Genomic DNA, 10,636 nt, shown 5'->3' with positions numbered 1-10,636 from the left:
TACACTGACTAAACCACTTGATTACGACTAGTTTAAGGCATCAGAGGGTGTCTTTAGCTGCTGGTAAAGATGAAAGCAATCATAAAAACTAAGTGACTCGCAGTTTGATGCTCTATTCTTAAGCTTTTAAATGTTTTAAAATGAGATTTCTGTATTCATACCGGCACATCCCCTCTAATTACCAAGTGCTTTTTGGTACCGCACGCTTTACAAGCAACAGGGCAAAGTTTCAGGGTGTTGTGTTTTCGCAAGTTGAAAGCCATTACTGTTTTAGAACTTCTTTATAATGGGAAAATTGCACTGGTATAGGAGTGATTTTCTGCAAGCATAGTTAAACCTGTGCCAGCCAATGTGGGTGTTCATTTTTCATTTAAGAACTGTTTATTTTCCCTTAATTTAAATCAATCGAGAATGCATTCAAGTCGAACTAAATGCAGCCCGTGGAATCCAAAACGCGTACATCCATATAGCTGTTGGTACTGCCTGAGCTTTATTGTTTCTGAGGCTGAAGTAAGCTGAACTGACGCAACCACCCAGGGCAGAACCGCCCCGTTCACCCCCAAGTGCCCAGGTACCGGCATCCCTCTCAGGCTGATGGTGTGACACAGTCCTAAAAGAGGCCGTGAGCAGGGGCACCCTGAGCTGGAGGGCACGGGGTGCTGCTCCAGGCTGTCCCCCTTCCCGTACTCTAGAAGCTGAGCCATACGAGCACGTGTGCAGCTACCCCGAGAGCTGAGCGATGTACGCGAAGGGAAGACGCCACCAGTTTAATTATACGGCGCTCCGAGGAATACTCGCATATTTTCAGGGAGGTTTATTTTAAGTGTTGTGCGAGACAACCTCACGAGATGCTCGTATAGCAGGCAGTGTGTGTCCAACTGTGCTCTGGAAATATCCTACTCGCTTGAAAGCATGCTTAAGAGAATGACTATCAAATTAGATAGGCCCATTAAACATTTGTTCTTTTTGCGAGGTTTCTCTCGCTTTTTCCTCTGAAGGGATGATGGGAAAATCACGAGCCTGCTAAGCTGAAACGGGGATGAGCTGAAACAGGGGTGAGCTAATTTTCCTTTATTTCTAAAATCAAGGCAGTTTTCCACTATGGAGACATAGACCACAGAACAAGAGGATGTGACCAGTGATCCCTGATTATTCATGACTCTGCTTGTGATCTTAATTCCCTTATTAAATGGCCCCATAAAATAAGACATCAGAATGTCAACAGACATGACTATGGCAAAGGCTCCGTGTTATGCCCTGGAGGCTTCCTTTATACTCTATTGACCTTTCCAAGTGTTTTCTAATCTACTGTTAGCTGACAAAGTTGGTTATCCAGTCCTTGCATGTAACTATAATAAATACTTGCTAAGCCTCTATCTGCATCTACAGCAAGGTTGTGCTGTTATTAAACCTTGTATTTGCATGTGGAAGATAAACACAACCAATCCCTGAACTTGTACAGCCTAGAAAAATCCCAGACCTCCATCCTCTCTTCTGCAGGACCGGCCAGGGCAGTGCAGAAACGCTGGACACGGGGCTCCCATCTCTGCAGGAGAACCCTGCTGTACGCACTTAGCCCCGTTTTAATGATTTTCTCCATCTAAGCATCTAATTGGGTTCTCAAGTGGTTCATTAAGACATGATTGGTTGGTGTATGCCATCCTGTTCCCATCTGAGATGTCCTTAATGTTCAAGCTGCTCCCACATGCTGAGCAAGACTTACAGATTGAGGTCAGGGCGATCTGTGCTCTGGTGATGGCCACAAGGTGTTCAGCCAACCTGGTTGTACCTTGCAGTATCAGCCCCAAATGAAATATAGCCCTGCTGCTAGAGTCCAAGAAGCAGAGAAATGGTACTGCAGTTTTGTTATCTATGGGTGCTGAGTCCTGCGCCCCAATAATACGGTCACATGAAATACAAGAGCTAAAACCTCTTGCTTTGAAATGAAAAACCTGTGCGTCGCCAACCGCCAGAACTTCAGAGGTGTTTGAAATCCAAAGAATTTAGTAGCTTAAGCCTCATTCCTAATTGAAATAACTGAGAGCGCCTATACTCTTTACTAGTGTTGGTGTCATAAATATCTCCATTAAGTAGCAATTAAGCTGCTGGGATTTGGGCTGTATGCCATTATAAGAGGCAATTATAAAAGAATTGGATTAATTAGTTCCTGAATTATTTATGTAGACATAAATATTGCACAAGATCAGTGTTAAACAGGATACTGGCATGAAGAGAGGAAGGGTATGATACATTGATTTATGCTATTCCTTTAGTTCTTCCTCAGCAAAATTCAAGAAAAGTTGAAGTTTGTGCACACATCACCTTATCAGCTTTTATAGAAATATACTCCCCTGATAAAGCCATTCTGTGTGCTTTTTGTAATCTCTCCAAGTCACCACAAATAATAAGCATCGAGAGTTCTCTCTTGTCAATACAATGAAGTCAATCTTCTGTCTGTTGCAGTATAATTTAGACCTAGGGGAAATGACTGATTTCACAGATATTAACTTTATCGAATATACAAACAACAGATGTATTATAGGGGAAAGAAATTTTGTGCGAGCAGCACAAAGAACTCCAACAATCAGCAAATTCAATCTGCTTTTGACACTACAGTGTTCCCACAGTATAAAAGCGGTTGTCAGCTATAAAAGTAATATAATACAAAGATGTGGCAAAATGAAAACAAGGCAGGCTATTTAGTATGCAAACAGCTAAGAACCTTAAACAGAAGACATTTATGAAAACAAAAAATAAGGTTTGAAATAAAATTGTCCTCTCTAAATTTACCTATTTTCATATTTCAGGGCATAACTTGATAGGATGGGGAAGAAATTTTGTGAAACGTAAAATATGGTGCTAAAGTGGGAAAAGGCCATGCTGCTCCTCACAGGGCAGACTGATCAATGGAGAAAATGTGCCTGGACCTTTGTGGTGGTTCCTATGACACAGGGTGAACGAGTCCAGAGGAGGCTATAAAGATGGTCTAAGGGCTGGAGGAGGAGGCCTTACAGCGGCCTGCCAGTGCCTAATGGGGGCTGCGGGAAAGCTGGGGAGGGACTCTTTGTCAGGGAGTCCGGTGGTTTCCCTGCCCATGGACGGGGTTGGAATTAGATGACCTTTAAGGTCCCTTCCAATCCAAACCATTCTGTGATTCTATGATTATGTATATCCATGAAGCAATGGGTATTTATGGGGCTGAAGTCAGTCTGGTTGTTCCATGAAGAGCTGGTCTAAAACACAGGCTGGAAGAATTACCTTTGGGGAAACGCAGTTTTGTTAGTGTTGAAATCTCAGGTTTCTGGTGATTTGACAATTTTTAAAGGAGAAAGTCAAAACAAATCATTCTGACTTCCTTGTGCAAATTAATTTCATTCTGGCTTATTAAAATGGTCAATCTGTTTACTCTTTTGCATATAAATATTTTAGGATGTTTTGACATCACCAAAATGAAGTGGTTCAACCTTGTGGAAACAGAACAATTTCACGTTTCTGTCTCATGAAGGAGTTTACTTTTCTCTTAACTGAGAAAAAATAAAATTTGAGATGTCAGTATTTCCCCTGAAATTTGGAAATTCAGCTTTCTGGAAAGCTTTAATTTTATATCATACAAAAACTTTCCTGTACCAGGAAGACCCTCTATCATGCAACTCTGAGATTTCAACCTTTAAGTCACTTTATCTGGTGGAAAGTAGATAGAATAAAAGTCATAGGGGCTGGGTGGAACCGCTGGTGCTGAGTTTGCTGGTGGGACATGTAGAGTAACATTTGGGCATGTGAGTCCATTTGTCTGCATCTCACTCACCTGTTTTATGGGAACAGCATTCATTGTTTAGTGCATCCTCAGAAGGTGCTGAGATTGTGCTAACACTCCCCAAAAAGCAATTCTGAGGTAAGACACTGTTCAGGTGTACAACATTGATCACAATATAATGTAGAACCTGGTAAGCTTCATGCTTGCTGTAGTCTCTGATCATGCTGAGTACCCCAGCCCTGCGCCAGCTGTGATCCTCCTTGGGGTCGTGAGCTCGGAGCATTAATAGCATCGCACTGTGTGGTCTGGGATCACCCCCTTCCCTCTCAACCGGCTACAGTGAAAAGGCTTAAACACATAGACAAATATGAATGGGGTCAGCAGAGAAATGCGAATGTTTGTACAAGGCATCTGCAAAAGCCAGTTGATAGCTTCCCAGCTGCAGGCCAGTTCATGCCAATAAGGGAAGCAGGCTGCTTCTGGGCATATCCTGCATCTTATCTCTGCTGTCCTGGGCTGGCAGCAAGGCGCTGTGGTGACAGATTTGTTCCCTGAGATGGCTGAAAAGTGGTGGGGGAAACTTTGCAGTTGGCTTAATTCATTTATCTGAGAGCCCCACAAAAGCCTCTGCAGCAGTTGTCTGCGTTCCCTTGTCTCAGTTAGCAGACTGAGCAACCCTCCCAAAATCACAAATATTCACTCTAGACCCTGTGGACCAGCTAGTCTGTATGTCCAGGTTGTGGTGCCGGGAAGGGTCTCTGAAATCAACCATGGGTGCCTCAGGGAATGGCAGAGAGTTGAATCCAAATTTCCATTTCTACATTCCAGCTCTTCTCACCTTGAAAGCCAACAGTGCTGCATAGTCATGAGCCCTCAGTAACATCAGTTTAGGGGCTAACATATTCTTAGGTCCCTCATCCTGTGGAGTTGGATGACACAATCGTGTGTGAGTGGCTTAAACCAGTATATTTCACACCATCTTTACTGACATGATATAAACAGTGATACAGTCCAGTGTGTCTCAGATGGTGGGTTGTGATTGCTCAGGCAATGCATAACGTGTTTTTTTTTTTTTTTTTCCTTTGGTTTTCTGAATAAGTAGAAAAGTGGAGGGGGTGGAGGGGTATCAGATGGCAGCAGTCATTCAGCAGCTCAGATGGGGAAGTGGTATCTGTAATTACTGGTTGCAAATGTTTACACTCTCCAGGATACTGCTGACTCCCTCTAATTGCCAGAAGAGTTTATTTCCTTCAGAGCAGGAACTGAACATAAACGCCTGTAAGTCCTTTCTGCCAGCTCTTATTCCACTGCTTTCTGAATGAGATGCACAAGGTCCATTGGAAAAGAGGAATGGGCATCACGCAGCTCTCTCTCCTCTGTCTGCTGGGCTTACAGCTGGTTCTGCAGAGGTGTTTAAGGCCTCAGTGTCCAAACCCATCTCCATGCCTGCGAGCTGACCTCCCCCTGCCTGAGGGTGCTCCAGGAGTGGTCCCGGCCTGGTATTGGCGAAAGCTCTTCAACCACTGAGCAAAGTGTCTTAAAAAACACAACCCAAGCAGTCTCTCCTGTTCCAGATGTACAATTCCAGGAGTGAAATCCTGCTCGCCAAAGCCAGTGGTGAAATTTCTCCCTGACCTCGCTGTGCCCAGGGCTGCACCTCACGCGCTGCCCCTGCCCCGTGCAGCCGCCACCTGCCCAGGCACAAGGCGAGGGCAACGTGGGGCCCACCGAGGCCTCACCAGGCCCGCAGTGCCCATGGGGCTGTGGAAATCGCCCATCAGGATCACTTGTCTGGCAGCCGAGCAGCTCATCAGAGCAAGCCAGTGCTGCTGTGGAAGGCGAGAAGCTCAGGTGGAGAGGGTTTGGTAATTTAATATTAATCCCCTCCTCTCCCACCATTTCACAAAGTGGTGGAAGAGTCCCAGGAGGCCCATAGATGGTGCTGTGGGTGCCGAGGCCATAGAAATGGTATTACGGGGTCCGTCTTTGGCTGTTTTTCACCAGGTGAAGCTGGCGGTGGAGGGCTCAAGAAGGATTCTGTTGGTCACAGCCCATGGGAAGCTTTTCTCCTTCCCCAGTGGCTGTGAGGAGAAACCTCAGCCTAATTTTGCCCAACCTCTGCCAAAGCTGAGGCCCTGGAGGTGCTGAGGAGACAACGCTGCCTGCCAAGAGGCCAGACAGCTGCCATCGCCACTCTTGGCCGTGCCCTTGCCGGGCCCATGGTGGCACCTCCAGTGCCACCTCACAACGCCTGGTGCGTGCAGTGCGGCGTGCTGCCGTCTCCACTTCTCCCCCACCTTCCACCCCTTTAATCCCCTCACAGCCTCGCCTCCCATCTACCGTGCTCCCAGAGGAGCGGGGCAGAGGCGGCAACCGACTGAAAACGGGGGGAAAAAAGCGCTGGAAAAAAAATCACCTCACAGACCCCAACCTGGCGGCGGGCCCCGCGCCGCAGCCGCCGCCAGGTGGCGCCCGGCCCCCGCTGAGGCGCCGCGGCCGCCGCCCGCCTCAGGGCAGCCGAGAGCCCGGCCCCGCTGTCCCCGGGCCCCGACAGCACCCGGCCCCGCTGTCCCCGGGTCCCTGCCACCCCCTGGGGGCCCCGGTGGTCCTCGAGTTGGTCGGAGGGTGCGGGAGGCGGCTGCCGAGAGGGCCCCCCCCGTAGTTTCTCGTTTATTGGCCACCGTGCGATGCCTGCTGAAATTCGTGTTTGTGTGGTGAATGGCAGGGAAGAACGTAAAAACGCTTGGAAAACGTTTTTATGGTGTGGCTAAGAAGCTCTCTGGCAATTGGGATCCACAAGGGATAGTCCTGAAGACCCAACCTGGGCCCCGTCGAAGCAGTCGCCTGTGTTAAGTTGCAGGGGACGGGGGCAGGTTCCCGAGCAGCAGGTAGCTGCTGTAGGACAGCCTCACCTCTGAAGTGTTATCCCCCTCGATCCACAGTGCTTCCTCCTCAGTTAGTACTGAGCTCCTGCCACAGGCCAGCTCCGTTTCCTCTCCGTGCCTCAGGTTTGGGTCTCCATGTCCCCACCCTGTGCAGGAGAAACCCCAGGGAGCAAGGAGGAACGGTGATGATTTTAAGTGAAACGCCTGTCTTTTGGTGACTGGCACAACTGGGGGCTCCTTGTGGCCAAAAGTACAGCATTGCCTTAGTGAGCAAAGATAGCATGTATCATCTCGCTGTTGAGTCTCCTGTAACCCGTAGGGAAGAAAAGGTGGAAAGGGGAAACTTTTGCCCTTAGGAGAAGAGATGGATCTGTCAAAGTGTGGAATCTTTCTGATTTGTTTGCCCCAAATCTGGTGCTTATTGATGAAGGCCATACTTCTGTACTGCTCATCTGCTGGGTGATCTGCTAGGGACAAAGTCACCACAGGAAATCGTGTGGGAGATCAGCTAGAGACAGGGCAGTGCTACCTCTGAAAGCCCTCCTACCAAGGAGCTCCTCATCCAGACTGCCAGCGTCTGGGGTGGTGCCTCCCTCACAAGCCCGTCGTCCCGAGGCTGTGTGGTGGGGCTTGTGTCCTGGCTGCAGCTGGACAGGCAAGGACAACCTGGATGGACTGCCACCTCCAACCCTGCGGTTCTCACTCTTCCCTGTACGCTGGGGCAAAGGAGAGCAAAGCCCTGTAACACATCACTGTTCAGGGCAAGAACTAAGTGTAAATCTCAGGAGCTCAAACTCTCAGTTCCATTCTGTGACCTTTAGGAAATCTTTCCAAGTGCTGCCTCGCAGTGAAAGACTCTTTCTGCAGAATATTTAGCTTGGCTAGAAGAAGCAGACTTTACCCAGAAATCTTCTAAAATAGGGGAAAAAAAGATCCCTGGCCTGTTTGCGTGAGATATCTAAGCCCATTTCTAACACTCCACAGGAGGCAGGGTTAAACAGGTGAAATGGGATGCTGTGCATTAAAATTGCAGCTGAAACCTCCTATCACTCATTACAGCTGTATTATTCTGCACCACTTCTTACAATGGAGAGCTAAGGAGAAAGTGCATGGAAAATTGTAGAACAGCCATCTAAACACATAATGTGGCTGCTATGACAAAAATGAATTGCAGAAATGCACTTTTCCCCCTTTCCAGTGGCTGTGACTGGCCATCACATGCAGCAGCTGAGGTGCAGGGCTGGCAGGACCCCAGCACCAAACTCAGTGTCCCCATGGGACCTGCCTTTCCATCTGGAGCATGGAACTGCCGATAGAGAGGCCAAGAGCCCTCTGTAATGTGCCTGATTTTCTGTCTCAGCCCGTTGCCCTGTGGAGCGAAGATGAACAGTGTTTAGCTCTTCAAAAAATAAAATAAAATTGCTAGCTCATGTAAAAGAGGGAACCCAGCTCTGTTTTCCAAAAGCCTCGGAGAAAAGACATGCCTCGCTGCCTCTAGATTAGATCACAAATTTTCTGGCTGATGGCAGCATCTTAGTGTTCACCCTGAAGGCAAGGATCTGAACAAATTACGTTTTACTATCACAAGTTCATATATCCCTGCCGAGTTCCCACAGAAGGCAGAGGAAGGTACTTACGTGAAATGCGGTGGCTTTGGGGAACCCAGAGGATTTCTGCTCTTGGGAAGGAGCAGTGAGGGAACCATTGTGCTGCGTGTGTGGTCGGCAGTCTGCGGCACTTAGCATGTGTCACCAGTTTGGTGAAATATAATACTCTGGGGGAGAAAAGGCATGTGATGGATATGTGTGCTGCAATCTGGAATCACTCATGTAGTTTATTGCCAAGCCTTTTATTCAATCAAATTCTTCATAAACACGGGAAGCGCTGATGTTGACATATGCTATCTACTGCATCGATGGATGTGCTTCTGCATCTCTTCCCTTGTCAAAAGCGTTGTCATCAGGCCCGACAAGTGCCCAGCAATGCAGAGTGATTTTGCTATGGGATCTCACTCTCTTGTAGCTATACGCATGCAGCTCTCACCGATGCCTATGCATCGAGAGCAGGATCAGACCTTCAGGAAGCACAAGGTGACACTCATAACAAAACAGGAACAGATGCAGCTGCATTTCTAATCTTGGCTCTGAACTCTTCCTTTGTTCCTCTAATTGATTGTTTGCTACCAATATTAACGTTTTCTGTAACGAGGATGTTTTCTGAGCAGGAGGCAACGGCACTTGTGCTCTCAGCTCTTCTCAATGAGCTGCTCAAGCTCGGAGCAGGCATCAGAGTGGGCCTGGGACTCCGACAGATCCAGACCGCAGGGCACGTTGTCTTCAGCTCCAGATGCTGCAGATCTTGGCAGAATTTAGATACATTTGATTTTACAGGCATTTCATGTTCCCGTCAGGAGAACGCGAAAAATTAAGGAGGTGGATGCACCCAAACTGAGCAAAAATGTGTTTGTTGTTCCGAACGGCAGCCCTCACTGGTGAACACTGAATGCCATTTTATGTACCGTGTTCCTGGAAAATAACTCCTGCCTGCTCCAACATCCCTCCTCTGAGACATAATCTCCAAGAAGCCTTTTCTGTACAGCTCTGCCCCTCTGTGTTGCTCACCCTGTGTAGCACACAAGACCTTGTCTTTATTAGCACAAACATGTTCCTGAGCTGATGCAAGAGGAGACCCTTAATGAGGGATGGGTGAATGCCAGGTTCTGACAAGAAACTCTCAATAGTGTGAAAGCTCAGTGCCCTCCCAGTCTTGAGTTTAGCCACATGAATAAAATAAACACCTTAGCGTAGGCGTAAGGCTTTTTTCTGTTTATTTAACCTGATTCAAGAACAAACCTTTCACCTGTTGAAGACATACCCTCAAACTTCCCTCTCTTCACATCTTGTCATCCCTCCTCCAGGTAGCTGTGACCAGGACGACTCCTCTGCAGGGCTGTGTCCCTGAGGTGCACACCAGCTCCCCAGACCAGCACTGCTCTCACCGATCTGTGTAGGACTGCCACTGGTCCTACACAGTCCTGTCCTTGACCTGCTGGGAGCCTTCCCTGCTCAAGAGGCATTTTTGGATACAAGTAAGTAGCTGTGGCTGTGAGAGGCGGTGTCTCACACAGGCTGGCAGAGGAATGGCACAAGCGTATCTTTAAACTGGAGGGTCTGCACTTTGTCCCTCTGCCCTGCCCCTGTGCAGATGTGTACACGGGTGCGCGTAGGAAAGGCACATCTTGTTTTTTCTTACAGGGACGCAAACCATTTTTGCAGTGCTTTGAGAGAAACAAAGATAATACCTTCTCAAACACCCCGGTGTAATCCCAGACAGAACTGCTCTCTGAGTTTTTCTGTTTGTTTTACGTGGGAGGGTGAGGGATTTTCACAATCAAACTTCAAAGGTTAAAACTAGTGAAGTCAGCAGGAAAATATGTGAATTTAACCTTTGGCTGCAGCTATGTAAACCACTTAATTTCATGAAGTTTGCACTGGAATGACAGAAGGTTTGTATGTGCCGCTTGTCAGAAGGATGTAAACTTTGAGCTTGGGGAGGAAGAGCAAAACAACTCAGTAAAGGGTTCTTTAATGACTGCTTGTGAGTGCACTCGGTATGAATTCATTTCACGGCAGTGCATATACAGATAACACGGCCTTCTCCAGGACTTGTGTAGGCTTCTGCCCTCCCTTATCTCTGCCTTGATGTGGAACAATGCATAAAGGTTGGTGGTGCTGGGGCGAGGACCCCACCAGTCACTGTTGTTCCCTCAGGGACAGCTCAGAGGGGAAAAACAGTTCATTCTCCTCGCACCGCTCCCTGAACCTCATCAGGACAACTCCAGAAAGGACATCCTGGAAACGTTTGCTTTCTTGACCTCAAGAATTTTTCTCCATGAGAGAGGCCCGAGAAGATCAGCACAAGAAATTTCCAGTCAGCGAGGCGTCAGTGCTCACTCGGGGTGCGACGTGTGGACCCGGTTGTGATGTGCAGCAGGTGG

The 10,636-nt window shown here is 47.9% G+C and overlaps 1 protein-coding gene across 1 annotated transcript in view; it reads left to right on the top strand.

Moving 5' to 3' along the window:
- The window catches only part of LOC308199585 (uncharacterized protein), a 139,246-nt gene that overhangs the window by 9,936 nt on the left and 118,674 nt on the right, over positions 1-10,636 (top strand). The window contains exon 2 of the mRNA XM_080603943.1: positions 4,962-9,727. The gene's annotated coding sequence lies outside the window, so the exon portion shown is untranslated. The remainder of the gene's footprint in view (positions 1-4,961; positions 9,728-10,636) is intronic.

Source organism: Anser brachyrhynchus (assembly GCF_964034855.1).
Source record: "Anser brachyrhynchus genome assembly, chromosome: 9".
In the NCBI taxonomy this organism is placed as follows: domain Eukaryota; kingdom Metazoa; phylum Chordata; class Aves; order Anseriformes; family Anatidae; genus Anser; species Anser brachyrhynchus.
The sequence above is the reverse complement of the archived record's forward strand: the minus strand, read 5'-3'. Positions and strand labels throughout refer to the sequence as shown.